This window comes from Helicoverpa armigera, chromosome 13 (genome assembly GCF_030705265.1).
Source record: "Helicoverpa armigera isolate CAAS_96S chromosome 13, ASM3070526v1, whole genome shotgun sequence".
In the NCBI taxonomy this organism is placed as follows: Eukaryota; Metazoa; Arthropoda; class Insecta; order Lepidoptera; family Noctuidae; genus Helicoverpa; species Helicoverpa armigera.
Window position 1 is genome coordinate 2,152,874 of NC_087132.1, and position 16,725 is coordinate 2,169,598.

The 16,725-nt window shown below is 36.1% G+C and overlaps 1 protein-coding gene across 2 annotated transcripts in view; it reads right to left on the minus strand.

The window, feature by feature from the left end:
• LOC110384389 (kinesin-like protein CG14535) overlaps positions 1-12,835 on the minus strand; it is a 254,390-nt gene extending 241,555 nt beyond the window's left edge. The window contains exon 1 of one of the 2 annotated variants that reach the window (XM_049840490.2): positions 12,766-12,835. The gene's annotated coding sequence lies outside the window, so the exon portion shown is untranslated. Of the gene's footprint in view, positions 1-12,652 lie in introns of both variants that reach the window. The other variant, XM_021345664.3, reaches the window with a different exon arrangement.
• Positions 12,836-16,725: the final 3,890 nt, after the last annotated feature.

Consider the following 16,725-nt stretch of genomic DNA (forward strand, 5'->3'; position numbering starts at 1 on the left):
TTATCTGAAACTGTAAACTTAAATGTACTTTAGTCGTTTACAGAATCTTTCAAGTTTTAGAGAGATAATTATTTTAATAGCGAAATACCACATAAATAAAACTTTGGATTACATTTCATTGGAATTGTTCGAATAAATTCTGATCAATAGGGGTCTTAACAACCACATCCTAATTCCAAAAACAAAACTGACGTAACCAAACCCTTTCAAAGGGCTACCTACCAGAAAAAATAGTTTTAAAAAGTCTAAATATAATAAACACGCACTGTTTTTACTTTTAGTTTACAAGAAGCGGCATTTACAAAGTAACCTGAGGTTCATTGACTCAAATGTTATTGTTACACCTTGATAGAGATCGACTATATAAACACGGTCGATCCGTTTGTCTGTTTGTTTACAAGCTGCGCCGACGCAAAGTCTTGTGCCGATTGATCCACAGTTGAAATGGACTAGCGTTAGATGTCCGTATCGAAAACTTTACGTTTGGAACGAATGAATGGTTGTAACGTCTGATGTAACAAATGAGGAAAAACAGAACCGTATTCAGAATATAGGTATTGGATTTCTTGGTAAAGTTATTGTGTGTTATCTGTAAAATAGCAAGATCAAACCAAATTATTGTTGGATAAAATATATTATTGTCGATCTTCATATTATTGTCATGTTATCACTTATTTTGTGCCTACTCATGGTATTTTGATAAGTTCAGCTTTCCTAGGGAAGAGCCCGAACGGTCAAATGAAAATATTTCAAAGTCTTCGACATATTGTCAGTGACAATATACACACATCTCCCGTTGCAAGAACATCATCATGCCGATTACTTCTAATCTCTTAAGATCTGTTCAGCAACATGATTATAATGTCATTTCATCAATGTAACAACATCAACGCTGATGCTCCAAGAAACTAATAAGTTAAGTAAGTAATCTCAGTAAGTGAACTGAAACTGAAAAACCTCACTTTCCGTCCACACATAAAAAAATGAGGAACCTATTGCTAACTATGCGCTTCCTAGATGATACACTCTTATTTCTCAAGGGATGGCGTTTTTAGGAATTTTCTGCGTGAATTATTTTCAAAACAACTTGACAGCCGACGGTGAAACACGCATGTTTGTTCTGATAAACAAATCTGAACTGTAACACGTCATCTTAAGGTTTAATTTAGCATCAAAACGTGTTTGTTGAGGGTTTAACTAGCCATGGTTCTAACGGAATTTCGCTCAAAAGAAAACTATTTTTATTTCAAAGTTTACATCCATATTTAAATGAAAAAATTCCAGACGTGCTACCGTATTCGTGGAACCTGTGAAGGTACTTTAATATTACATTGGAAAAACTTTCAGGCAGGATAATAAAGCATTTTTTGTGCATCAAAGGAAATAAAATAAAGTCCTCTATCAAATAGGATTCGATAAAACATAGTTCTGACAATGGCTATTTAAAATTGCATGCATGCGACAGCCGGTATGCGAGGGCAGCAAATTTTTGAATTTAGCTTCAACGTGTAGGAAAATAAAAGAATAAAATTTCCTCGTTCAGCATAATGTGGAATTCTGCTGGACATCGGGAAATATGCAGAAGTAATATCGTTACGTAGCATCATTTGTTGAATTTATAGGTATGGTTTGTAGTACCAGTGCAGCATTCAACTTTAGTATTAAAAGCAATTATAACTTTAGCACAATATTTTAACTGAGCTAGTAAGTTATGGGATTCAAAAGGCTTTCATCGCAAAACAAAGCAATGTATGTAACAAATCACAGTGAAATCACATAAAGAATTTGGGGAATGAAAACATTATACACAGTTATATAAAATATAAAGAATAACATTATTTTTCACATTCCAAAGGCTCACATGTCCAAAATGTGCTCGACACAAGAAAGGATGAGGCACTTTGAGGATTAAAACCCACAAATAACTATTATAGAGGCACACACGCCGGATACTAATGAACATGCCACTGGTCCAAATAAAAATGTACTCTGTACAAGAATCACGTTGTATTTAAATATGTATGTTCTGAAATTCAGTAGCAGAGAAAAAAACATAAAATACGGCTGTGCGAGCAACTGTGGCCTAACGAGCGAATGTAGCTGTTACCTCCAGCGGGAATGCTGGGCAACTTAATTCCTATGCCACCGTGTAAGTGAGACGGTGGCGTGTATTTATGTAAGAAATTGTATTGCCCTCCCTGTCACTCGGCAGCTTTTTGGCAAGTGCTGTGGAACGCGGTGCTCCGACTCGTTAACTAGGGCCGCAGGGAACCGCATTTTAAGGCCACATTCTGTTTCTATTTTTCGTTTAAATTTTTAAATTAAATAAAAAGTTTTAAGTCTGGAGCATGTAAACTTTTTATCGACGTTTTTATATTTAGAGCTAATAACTAGTGTGTAACATTTTTATTAAATAAATCCAATATAAATTCAAATTGAAATTAATGAAGCCCTTTGTTGACTATACAAATTCGGGACTCGTATTTAGGCGTATAAAAGAAGTAATATTCAATAATCCACTTAAGCCCTTCACAGTTTGTATAATGTACAGTGGAACTAATAAAAAATTCAAAGTTCGATTTTGTACAACAATAAGTGGGATCCAATTTAAGTTTCTTTGTTTGCAATGTGAGGGTAGAAGAGTTTTTACCAAAAGCCCGAGGTGGGGTACTATGCACCCCACTCGATGATTGACGTGTTAACTTGGTCGCGTGCGTAAATTAGTTTTGGCTTACATGTTGGGAAAAAAGTGTGTTATTTTTTTGGTATAAATTGTCGACTGTTTTATTGAAATATGTTTATTCAAATATTGTAAACAAAGTTACATTTGTATAAATAAATTTCAAAAAATGTTTGATATATTTTACATCCCATTTTATTTTTATTCTTCAAAGTTATTACTGAAAGTTTCTTTTTATTTTTCTGAACATACCTGGTAAAAGAATTTTACTGCACCAGTGTAGGAAAGTGCCTAGTTGTCAATGCTAGCCTATAAGAGGGCGCGCGATAGAGTACTCTCAACATTTCTCAAGCCTTGTCAAACGCCCGAATCTTTTTTGAGACATGCAAGCTTTTAGGGCGTTGCTAAATGTCTATATTTGCACCCGTAAAGTGCCACTATTCACTAGTAGAGTACCTAGTTAAAACCAAAGTATCTACGAGAAAAAGTATTTAATACTTATGGCGTGTTCGTTAAAAGTAATGCTAGCAAAAAATCCCCTCACATAAAAGCGTAATATTTATATTTCAGAGTTCAATGCAAAATTGTAAAAAATATAAAAGAAAAGTATTGCTTTTGATAAAATTGCACCTTTTATTGATTCCAACAATACGTTGCCTTTTTCATTATTCAGATTTCTGGTTTCCGAACGGTTTTCCGATATTGTTTATTCTTGGAAAAGTTTCGAGTGTCGGCTTTTTTTTGGCTTACATACATTTTTATTGGTAAAATTCTGATCTTTTCTGAAAAGTTTTATTGTGCCAAAGGCTATTTAATGAAGCAATTTGTTGTAATTTTTTTACTGAAATATTACTATGGACTTAATAAATAGTTACAAGATTTTTTTCTCTTTTAGATTTTCGGTGCAGGCATGACATGATAAAGTCAGTACATACACGCGATTCTCTCGATCGCAAGCTGTCGCTGTCGAAAAATCCGAATGTAAACACTGCCTAACTATTGTTCTGACTTTTCAATAGTTCCATTGTGGAAGCCGACGCAGCATTGTGGGGTAGGCAGTAATGGTGCGTGCTGGTCGAAACTATTGTGTGCCGGCAATTTGTTCCTAGCCCTATGTTCGAGGGGAAAATGTCTCTAAGTTTGTAGTGGCGTCTTTGCTACTTAATGGACAACTATTAATCCTGAGTTTTTGTGACTTAGTTCCTTAATGCAACTTGAGTGAAGTTATGGGGTTATGACCCATATACCAACACCCTTAGGTGGGATGCCTTTTCTATTTATATTTTCAGAAATTGAAATACACGTAGATAATAAGAGACTTTTTCTATGTAAATGCTTTATGCCTTTAAATAATGTATTTGGATATTTTTAAAGAGGATACATTTTAAATGTTATGTGCTATGTTAACATAATGTAAAGTCTTCGAATAGTTGTTACAATCAAGTTAGTCTATCTTACGGTATCCTGGCTGACTGCCAGAGGTTGCTTTCCAACGAACTCTTACCAATTTGTAGGAACGCATAATTTATAAATTACATGCTTTGTAAGTTTCAAAGGAAAACATTCAACAGCGCAGTTTTGTCTGAAGTTTTAGTGACTTTACTGTCAGAAGTGAAATATGAAGCGATTAAATTATTTATTAGTGTCTAAAGACACTTTGTACGTGTTAGAAAGATTATGAGAATAACATTATGAGGGTATCATGACCTTATTTACATAAAAATTTCATCGGTCCAAATATAAGTTTCGAAGATTGATTGAATTGTAAATATTGTAATAAAGAGACATCGAGATTGAATCTCAGCAACTGATGCTGAAATACCTTAAAATATTCCACAAGTAACATTCAAAATATTGTGTACCAACACCGGTGTACTCATTCATTAAATTTTCCTCAGCAATAAACTACTGATAACACGTTCCTCTCTAGCATCTTAAACTCGCAATTTACATACAAAGTTTGCAAAAACTTTAGGTACAAAAGATATATTGTAGGCACTAAAACCTTCATACTGGTACCTAAAACTACGTTAGAGAGAATTTACTAGGTAGCGTGAAATGAAATTTTAGTATCCACAAGGAAATACCGTGTATTCCCGTCGCCTGAAGGTTGTAAAAATGATTCGTTCCGTGGTGGGAATTCGCCACACCTAGGGTTAGGTCTGGTAATGGGTTTGTTCTATATTCGGCTGGACACATTTTGTAACCGGTCACACTGTGTATTGTAAGAGGATTTTGTAGTGGTGACAATTTTGTAGTAGGATGCTCCTTATGGAGCCCTTCGTGTTCTAGAGTTACGGTGACTCTTTCGAACAGTTTCTTACTGCGACTTCCATGCAGGGGATGAATTTGTGGGTCAGGCCGAAATCGCTTTGTGGATTCTAGAAACTTTCATAAAGCAGCATGAAGTCTTGAAGTTGGCCATGCTACATCGACGTGCTTGGGTGGTCACATAAAGTAAAGCTGACTTTACCGAATGTTTTTCAGAAGCAGTCGTTGTTACAATACCACATCAGAGGCTATCAGACAGATTTGAGAAAACTCTTACCCTAGGGCTTGTTAAGTGATTAAACCTGTATCTCAGTCAATAAAAAGAAGTAAAAAATAATAGCTAATTAAATCAACCCTTTATAAGTAATGAAGTAAGCATATTCATATACTACATAACACGGCAGAAGCTTTATTATCTTTTTATCACTCTTTGTACCGCCAATTCATTCTGATATTTCCCTCCAGTTTGTATTATTTGTTTTGCTACGGAACCCTCCTCCAAGCATTACCGACTGACACAAAACGAGAAGTGAACCTATAACGTCCGAGTACTTATGTACTTACCTACTTGCTATACTTTTTGTGTTAAATGTAAAAGCATGTAAAATACGCAGGTATTTTTATAACAGATTCATTATAAGTACCAACCTATTGTTATTTTTTAAAGAGCGGTTTATTAAAAAAAAAAATTATGCCATTCGGTAACTTTGACAAAAAAATAGCATGATGATGATCAATATTCGAGACTTAAGATGTTTCAGCTACTTTCTTTTAATTTCAATGGTATTTTTTTCAAAACCAAAAAATATCCATTATTCACTTGAACAACTAACTTCTGTAGGTAACTAGTGTGTGTAGCGTACATACACTAGTTACGAAAGCAAACGCTTCAGTTCACATACAGGACAATTTAGAAGTTCTCCTTAAAAACTTTTTCACAAACTATTGTCATATTTTCCGGTAAATGTTTTCTACTTTGTTTGTTTGCTTTGTTACCTTTATTCGTTTACTTTGGTAAATTATTTACAAAGTGAACTGATATTCCCTACAATAGAAAACCTCTTCTGTTTTTCCATTATTTTTGGGGTTCTCTGATTTTTTTGTTGTATCTATTCTTTGTTTACGTAAGTATCTCATAAGGTAATTAAATATGAAGCATTCCTTATTCTTAGAATTTTCATCCACACAATATTTCGGAACATACTAACATACTGATCCGCATAGCCCGAATCTCTTCCTCAATTGAATTTTAAGGATATTATTAGGTCCAACACAACACCATCATTAAGTACAAAACATTATAACTAACGAACCAAGTAAACGTGAAAAAAATAAACTTCATACATTTCACAAATTGGGTATCCAGACGTTACAAATTGTTTAATTAGTGTTGCCGTGACGTATTCAATCTCCCGTTACAAGTTTCGTGGATTTTAATTGCGTATAGGCGCCAAATATTTATTTTTTTAACTGTTGTAGCTGGTTCTGCTAACGATCCCAACTTTAGTTTCTTTACTCAGATGTATGAAACAATTAATGAGACAGATTCGTCATTAATTATTGTGCATTTTGTGCAAATGACGCACCATTGATGACTGTCTCATTGGAGATGTTGGCTAAAACAGAACAAAGAATTTCAAAGTTGGTAAGTAGGGGTGGAACTTGTTATTTTAAGAATTCAAGAGTGTTAAGCAGGCGAAATTTCAATTGCTCCTGAGAAATATATGACAAAAGTAGGTAGTCGTAAAGCGGATGTGCGCTTTGACAGAAGCTTACTGAAATAGATAAACCAGTCATGCTTAAAATCCTAATTCAATAAAGAGTGAAAAGTAGTAAAATGGAAAAAAAATATAACTAAACTTATCATAAATACTCCCATCGTTATTTTAATGACGATTTAATTGATTCAACAGCAATTTCTTCAACGTATGTAACCTGGTTTCCAACTATGGTAAAGAAAATCAATAAGCTGCTCATACATTAAGACAGCATAACAATTAAAATCACTCACTCCCAATGACCTTAATTAGAAGAAAGTTGCGTCAACATAGAATGACAGATATCGCAAATAAATCAGTATGTTCACTTGAAGCAATCTTTTAATAAAAGTCAAAAAAACAGTTAACTTGTAAGATGTAAGCTATCCTCTTAATAGTTGTTGCTACATCATCATCATCATCATCATCAGCCTATCGCAGTCCACTGCTGGACATAGGCCTCTCCAAGTGCACGCCACTGAGATCGATTTTCGGCTTCTCAGTTGCTACATAAAAAAAAAAATTACACAGACTTATGAGTATTCTGGAGTGTCTACACTACGGCACATAGTCAACCATAATTATTATCTCATCAAGGTCGAGTGGTCGCAATAATGCTAGCGGCAGTTAGACCGACTGCGCTCTCTGCCGTCATGTGCAGGCTGCGAAAATTATGCACCATCTAGTATTGGTAGATCTGTGATGTGTTTGTGACTGGGTGGTTTGGTATTGCTAGGGTTAGCTGTCAGTGCTATTTTATTTGAAGTTATGTTATGTTTAAAAGGTATTCTATGTATTAATCTAAGGTAATTGCTCTTTGTGTGCTAAATATCGATGAAATCAATTTAGCTGTTTATAGTATTGAGTAACAGACATCTGAAATCAGACATACAAATTGACTCCATTTAAATAATTCCTGGCATACTTAATTTTAAAAGTATCAATTGTAATGTTACGAGGACACCAAGGGTAAAAGCTAGTCGTTCATATTCAATATTCGGCATATAAATTTCCTTATGCTATTTCACAGAATATCCTTAAAAGTCTAGGAACCGTATATTAAATCGGTAACATAGTGTATTTCGGAAATGAATGGAAATCAAAGAATGCCCCACAGTTCTGCTTTCTAAGGAAGTCATAAATCTGTGGAATATCGGTTAGCACGGCGGGCAAGTTTGTTATGGAAAATGTTATTTTCAACGTTTCAATGGTCGTGTGTGCTTGATGGATTATTATGAAATATTGGGAACAATGAACAATTAGAGAATTTTGTAGTATATTGGAATTGGGTTGCATACGTAAGAACGGACTTCTAATAAGATGTGGCTTCTAATAGATAGAATACAAATTGAAATCGACTTGAAAACTATGATTAAGAAGTGAGTATTGACCATTGCAATAGATTCTTAGAGATGACAGAATAGTTTCAGATTGTTACGGAGAAACCATCTAACCTCATCTCCCACCTTCAAATAAAACTTCCGAATTAAAAATTCATTTTTTCCACCCCTTATCCTTCGCATAAATCCTCAAAGCAAATTACAGTATAGAATTCCGTTTAATACGCAGCACTAAATTGTTTTAGATTATGTAAGGGCGAGTGCACATGACGGACGGTGAGGCTCGCGGGTGGGGTGCAATACGCTATTATTACAGCGTTTGACTGGTACCAGCGCATCTATACTGACGTTAATCTGTAAATTGTGTGTAGTACGTACTAGGTTTCCGTTCGTGTGTTTTAAGCTTTATTTTGTGAATGTGGGGAGTTTTGCCACTAATGTAGAGGGTGTGTTGTTGATTAAAAGTATCTGATTCAAACTTGGTTGTCCACAGAATGAAAAAAATGGATACCACAGAATGAAAACCTTGTGATTATAAAAGGTGCTTTACGACGTGATCTTCTTAGAAATTTAGCAAAAATATATTTCTGAGATTTTTATCCTACCTACACGACATAAAATTAAAAAGAAAAGTGCCTTTATTGTAGAGGTAGTAGGTATTATCCCGTGTCTATCAAGTTTTAGTAGTATTTTATCCCTAACAACATTGGCATCAGACTAATTGCTGCTAATTACTGCGAGGATTACGGGATTATCAGTAGAAGGATCCCAGGATTTAAAACGCTAAGGATTTCCTCTTTCCTAACTGTTTTATTCGCGTTATATTTCATCCCGAAAAAAACCCTGCAATCGCCATTTAACACAATCAAGATATACGAAATAATAGATAGAACTCGATAACGACAGGAGCCATGGTCTGTCCGAACCAAATATTATGTTAAGTCAAACCCCAAACTAAATCTGATTAATAAATAAATAATGCACAATCTAATTCATTTCCTAGCTCATCGTTAAACATATAATCAATATGAATGTTACCCGTAAGTCCTAAATTGTCTATACGTAGGTAGGGCGTACCACAAAGACGAGGGGAGATTCAATTCTGCCGGATTATTGCCGGACCAAGCAACTTGTGAAGACAAATTGCTTTCTATATGCATTTATTTAAATGGCTTGTGTTACAGGTATATTCATTTTTGATACACAGAATTCTGTAAGGTAATTCAACTATTGGAAGTTATTTTTGAAGGTACGTAAGTGATTTTGACTTCTTCTGTCTTCGTTATGGTACTTTTATACTTTACAATTTTGATACTTATTACATTATAAATTAGTAATACATTATATATTTTCCTTGGAGCTCCATAATACAAGTTCCGATATCTATCTTTGCTGTTAAAAATAGGGTGCTGATAACATCAAAGATATGCAAAGACATGATCCACTACTCAAAGATGTCAATAACAGGTCTTAAAGGGTTAACCGGTCTACCTATTTGCCCATTACAATCACTTAGTGCTTAACATAACATGTATAGTCAACTTCAACTCTTAAGAGAGACCTACATAATATAAAACTTAATAAAACAACTTAATAGAAGAGAAGAACAGAGAACCTCCTCGTTTTTGGACGTTGGTTAAAAATTTCGTTTTTTATGACCTCTGTGTGCCATATTTGACATCTCCTAAATAAATGGATCTAACCATAATAATATAATGATTTCTAACTCAAAAGGTTTTCCACAAACTCATCTGGCTCTCTCCACCACACTCCACAGCAATATTAATGTTCGAAATATAAATATAATAAATACAAAAATAAATTAGTGCTTACCTATCGATATTTTTACAGTGCACCACAAAATTGTTTACATTATGCTCTGCGGGGTCCGTCTGACGACCACAAACGTGAGGGGAGAGAACTCCACACTTCCCACTTAAGTGCAGATGACCTTGGGGAGATACATTTTAATGGGTGGGTATTATTTTCTAAGGCGGATTTGGTTAAAGACCGAATCTTACTAAAGAATTTTAGGGTGCATGTCTCCTTAAGACCAGTTCGAATTTTTCAGGGACTTATCGACATTAATTTCTTTGTCCTTCAGAATCTACGGAGTGGTATAAAGGACTCCAAAACTATTTAGGTACGCGCGAAACTTTAAGCCTTCTTCCCAGTCGGCTAAAACATTTGCAATGAAAAATGTGCTTTATTTAAGTTCAATTGTATAATTGGGAGAATATAAACTGTAGGCCTCCTATGACATTTTCGTCAAAGAAATTCGTCAAAAAAGTTTTGAAATATTATATTTCATTGGTATCTCTATTTGCGCAATGTATAGGTCCAAAAAAGAGTTCCGTCTTTCTTAACGCAACGTCTATTTGATTATCAATGCGTGTCTGTTAATTAAAGAAAATGGAAATCAGTGACTAATTGAGTAGTGCAGACACTGATAGCCATGATAATGACATGACGGCCAAAGACAATGAATGAATACGAAAAAGCAGAAGAACATACATCGGTAATTAGTAACTGTTTAGTGATACTGATGAGGAACATAATACGACATTAAGGAAGCTTAGTGAGAAGGAATGTCCATTTAGTGAAGAATTAATGGGCATTAAAACATATATCATAGTTTTAGTATTCTTTTGGTTGATAAGAATGGCTGGAAAGATTATAATGATGATGATCATGTATTAAATGATGCTGGTCAAAGCAGTATGGAAAAAAAATACGCTGAACCTTAAATCATTGAGTTACCTACGCATTGCCGCAGTTTCATCAAAATCTGTACAAGTTTTTGCTCGTACGAGGTCCACAGAACTATTTACCTACAAGTCCCTCCAAACTCTTATTACGTTTTATTATGTTCGTCTTATTTCATCATAAGGTATTTGGATAAGCAAAATAAATGAACCAGCTTTACATTAAAGTAACTTCGAATAAGAACATTGACATACATGAGCTGCTAAATTATTGTTTATCTTGCACTCGGATGGGGTGCAGTGCGTATAAAGCCTTGGGGCTAGTTTGGGGGTGAGATCTGTACCCACGTTGGCGTAGTAAGCAAAACTGGCGATGTCGATAAGCTTGATGATTAAAAAACCTAAAGAATTATATTTTTTGTTGAAAAAAATATAATAGAGAATAGTAACTTGTATAGGGATGTAGCACCAGTATATAATAAGTGTCTTTTAATTTTCTAACTTCTCTGTAGGTATAACAAAAGCTATTAATCAAGCAGAAGAAACTTTTTTTTTCATTTTCACTTTCATGAAACTCGCTTCAAAGTTGTTGAATCTCGCTCAGAATTTTAGAGACTCAAAGTTTATTTATCTATATAGGTACTCAGATCAAAGAATTTTTTTATATGTTATCCAAAGAATCAGCATGACGATCCAACGAGGTAATGCTCCCAGCCTCATGGGCACGCTCCCAGTTGACAGCGATGGGGACGAATATTTTTGTTATAGGTAGTGTTTGTTTGTTTTACTAGGATAGTTTTTTTATAGGTATTGTAAATATGTTAATATCTATGTAAATGAATATCCTATATAAGACTAAATTATAACAGCTTTTTCCCGACTCTAATACCTATAGTAATCTAACTTCCCTAAACAATATTCTATTGGCGAAACTTCAATACAATAAGAGAGAGCGCTAATATTGTTTATATTGCACTCTATAGGGGTGAACTTGCACATGAGACATGGGGGAGACTGACGGGGTCTCAGTCTCCCGCCAAATTATTGGCGAAGCAGCTGACCTTGCCAGATTATTATTTGTACCCGCTGGTATTTGAAATTGTACATATTTCATTATGGTGTGTCTTTTTGTATGAGCTTTAAGTGTTAACATCATCTGTTACTATGTACTTGTAATGTTCTTAGTCTCCACATAAGTCTTGGTTTCAATTCTTTGCTATGCTGTCAGGGTAAAAAAGTTTTTTTTTAAGGTGAAAGGCAGTCCTGTAACTTCTAATAAACAAAAAAAGTAATCACAAGTCTGTCAAACGTCCACTACGGTACTTATAAAACTGCGAAACATTACTTTTATAACTAAATTGACATAATTTGCATCGTAAAATGCGTTCAAGAATCGACAGCGTACAAGATTTTAATCTATGGTAATGAAAGCGCTTCGAAAAATTCATTAACTTTTTACCTTCAGACATAATTAAATAATGGAAGGACTTCCAGCTTATTGCCGTAAATAATATTACTTTTCATAATAAAGAAGGTTTTAAGACTTCATTTTATTACGTTATTTTTGTTTGGGATTCATTTTTCCTGTCATACAGGGTATGACATTTTTATATCTTCAACATTGTAGCATTTTTATATGAAGTCATCATTATCAAAGTATGTTTGAGCTTGATGAACTGTCATTTGTTTGTTATAATAAAGTTTACATTGTTTGAAGTTCTTCTCAAGGTCAGAAAACTATCAGACTGATTGTATTGGAATTCTTACTGATAAGGGTGACGTAAGGGTCGGTATTTCATGCTTAAGTCATTATCAGTAAGAACGAGAGCTTTTAAAAGCTCAATGGATTCTGTTTAGTTACCTATAAGGTACTTATAAATTAGTTTGCAAAAAACTTACCTAAATCTTTACGTCCAACAAATAAAAAAGAACACAAAACATCACAAGCACAAACGAAACAAAATTTAAAAAGAACTATTCGAACCGAACGATTCAAAATTCGAATTTCGAACCTCGATGTAAGTTTGTTACGCGCCAATCGATCACGCGGCAAGGGGACGCGCGCTCCCGTCGGACACCACACGAACTCTGGCGGGATAACAGACAGGAACGGTCGGGGAAAGCGGGAAAAAAGTATAGGCACAGGCATTATGCCTTTGACCTTTTTTCTTTCTTATTTTTTTTAATTCCGATAGCGATGCCATTTTATGCAGATTAAAAAGTTGTGTTGTCACTGGACGTTGGAGGCGGTGTATGAATGGTATGAATAATAACGTTCTTTTTTAAACGTTGTTTATGTTTGTGATTGAAGGTAAGTTAGAAACAATTTTATTCTTGTGTAATATTGTAGTTGCAATAAATTGCACTTTTTACAAGTGCAACTGTGAACGTTTTTACTGGATTATTATGCGGTAGTGGTAATAGAATTAAGTAGGAAAGTAGGTACTACAGGAGTATAATTACCGCAATTAGTTATGGTTCGTTTATAACAATAGTATTTCCTATGCCTGATAATATATTATTTGATATTTAAATTCATACAAATGTGCACAACAAAACAATAAGGAAAAGCTGATAAAGTTCCACCCCTATCTAATAGGTACCTAATTGTTATAAATGTAAAAGGAACTCAGTTCCCTTTTTAAGACAGAAATTATAGGTAACTCGAGAGGCTATCGAGTAAGTATAACTACATGAACGCTTACATAGACATAAAAGAATTTTGGGCTAACGAAAAAGAATTTTGAAAAGTTGTAAGTACTTAATATTTAAACGCTCCTGAGTACACTTAGAAGAAGGTATGATACACAAAACAAAAATTCATAAATAACAAACAACTTGCTCGAGTTAAAAAATATTGATATCGAAGTCAAAATAATCAGCAAAATTAAAAAAGCTCTAGTTTCAAACTTACAGAAATGACATCTCTCAAGCTCGGTTGGAACTTCATGAGGCTGTAGTAACATCTAAGCGCTGCGCTTGGCGCTTGATAAGTTCGCCAATAGATGGCGCTGTTACCAAACGCCGAAAATGTAAGTTCTGTATGATTTTTGTCCATAATATCACCGTAATCATCCAACCTTTGAATTTCCATAATGAGATCAATTACAAAAACTAGAACTGCTGTATTATATTATGATGATTTGGTTCGTTTCTATTTTGAATAGCAGACAATTCAAATCTCCTTATATTATTACCGTTTTTATATTTTTCTCTATTTCATGATTTCTCGAATACACTATCTACACTATTTAAACGCTGCAACTTTCAATTAAATAAATTAAGTTGAAAGTTTTAACAAATGACAATAGTTGACTAGACGAATACAGAGCTTCTTTGCAATTTAAATATGCAATATCATTATCTACTACTTAGTGTTGTTTTTGTATATCTTACTCGCTCCATGTCATTCTGATTAATTTTCTCTGCGTCCACAAATCAAATAACATTAATTATCTCAATTTCTACCTCATACTACTTATCATTAATTATGTTATCACAACCGTTATCTACAATACCTTTCCTTACATCTGTTTCCTTTCCCATATCCATTAACCTTCCATCTTCGAACCAATCAGAGCGAAATATCCTGTTGCCGTCATATTTCTATGACGTCACATGTCACTGTCAGGCTCATGGAGGAAGGAAAGATTAGCGGAGATGCCACAATTCCGCCCCTAAATGGACGATCTGGCTAAGGTTGCTGAGAAGTAGTGGATGCAGGTTGCTGAAAATCAAGCAAAGTGGCAAAAATTGGCGAAGTTCTTTTTCCAGTAGTGGACATTTTTCTGCTGAAACGATGATGACGACGAGACAGTTCAGGCGCCTTCTTCAGATTCTAGTTAAAATAGTTACATACGGTGAGCGTGACCCAAAACGATCAGTCATGTATGAGTGAATTAACAAAGCGTTCGGGTTACTTGGCACATGAATCAAAGATTTTTGGTTTTATAAAAAATGGGCGGATTTCTAAAGAAGACACACGAGGGCGGAGCCAGCAACGTTCTTCATCCTCCAAATTTTAGCGATGCTACTTTCTTAGAAGATCGTCCGTTATGACATCTCCGCTCATCATTTTTTTCTCCACGGTCACTCAAGCCACAATAAATATTAATCTGTCAGTTTGATAGCGGGTCACCCACGCTTCGTTGTTGTATGGAGGGCATGGCACTCTGGCCCTGTTATGCTGTTGTGTAAGAACTATCAGCCTCTCAAGTTATGAGTTCGGTATTTAAAGCTGATATGCTAATTGAGAGGAAATATTTGGCTGTTGGTGATGGTTGAACGAGTTTTGATACGACAGATTTTTTTCGACTTCTATAGATATACAGTGTAATACTTAGCTATCCGTAGTAGTTGTATGTAATATTGGTAGGGCATGCTTATATTTGTAAATTCATGTTCGTTCAAAACTCGACCAAACTGTGTGATTTACAACTAAGTATCTAAGTTAATAGTAGACCGAGGAAAAGATGGATTGATTGCCTGAAAGAGGACATGAAGCAGAAGGGAGTGTAAGTATGATGCCTGACAGAGAGGAATGGAAGAAAAAGACATGTTGCGCCGACCCCAAATGACTTGGGAACAGGGCAGGAAGATGATGATATCCGAGTTAATAATATTAACTCAGAATTTTAAAAGAAGCCTTTACGGAAGCTTCCGTAAACATTGTTGGCCTTTAGGGCTTCGCATACAAAGAATAAGAATAAATTCTGTGGTGTTAAGGCAAAAGGGGATGAGTCAAAAAACACAACTTTTCACCAGGGGCTAATCAAAAAAACGCGTGTTTGTTTTGTAATAAAAATGCAGTTTAATCAAAAGTGTATAGAAATAATTAACACAACTCTGTTTTAATTTTCATTTATTAATTTAGTCGTCTTTTATATGTACCCGAAAAATATTTTTATTTCTTAATTATTAAAATAATTGACATATCTCCTTTTTCCGTAACACGGTAAAAATTAAAAAAAAATCCTAGAACGACTCGTCTCTTTATTTGCTATTATTATTTACGTATATACCTTTTTTTTTGGCAGGGGGGAAATCCTCATGGACTTCCCTCCACCTGGGGTCGGTGAGGGGTGTGCCAAACTCTTACCGGCTAAAAACCCACCCAGTGTTGCCTTCAATTACCTATTGTCGAGGGCACGGGTAACGCCAAAGCATTCTTCCGCACCCCCGACAGGTATTGGCCCCCCAGATGTTCAAAGGCGGGCCCCGTCAACCTCTGTGGCCGTCACCCAGCGGCCACAGCAAACTCCACTAAGAGATGCGCGCGCAACACAACGCCACCGTCTCGAGGCCTGTTTCTGATCGGACGACAGACGCCCCTAGTCTGTCGCCCGCAGGCCGCGCCCTATGGTGGCCGGAGATTAGTCATTCTGCGACGTCCTCCACGTCTGCTGCGGGCGGGGAGAGAGGAAGCAGCTTCTCTCTCCCTTTCCGCCGCCTCCTTTCAAACCATCACATCCTCACAAAAGGATGCGACGGCGTTCCATCCATCTTCGCTGCCGACCATGCAGGACACGACAGCCGGCAGCGAAAGACTTCCCGCAGCGTCTACTGCTGCCGCTAGGTCACGGCGCTGCGTTGCCCCAGATGCCACAGTGGTGGCATTCGGGCGTGGGCTCCCGACCGATGCGACACAGGAACTTTCCGAAACACCCATGTCCGGTAAGGACCTGTGTCAGCCGGAAGCTGAGGGCGCCGTGGCGTCCCTCCAGCCACTCCTTCAGTATGGACCTTACCGCCGCGAGAGCGGCGTGCCATGCCGTGGGTCGCGCAAGTCGCTGCTCCCATTCCGCAATGAGGTCTTGGCGGAGCTCTGAACTGCGCAACTCAACTTGCCGAGGCACGAGGCGCTCGGCCCGCCCCACCGCTTCCTCGCGCCATGTATAGAGTGACGCGAGGGCTGTCGGTCTCGATCCGGCTAGGAGGCATGCAGCTTCGAAGGAGATCGTGCGGTATCCTCT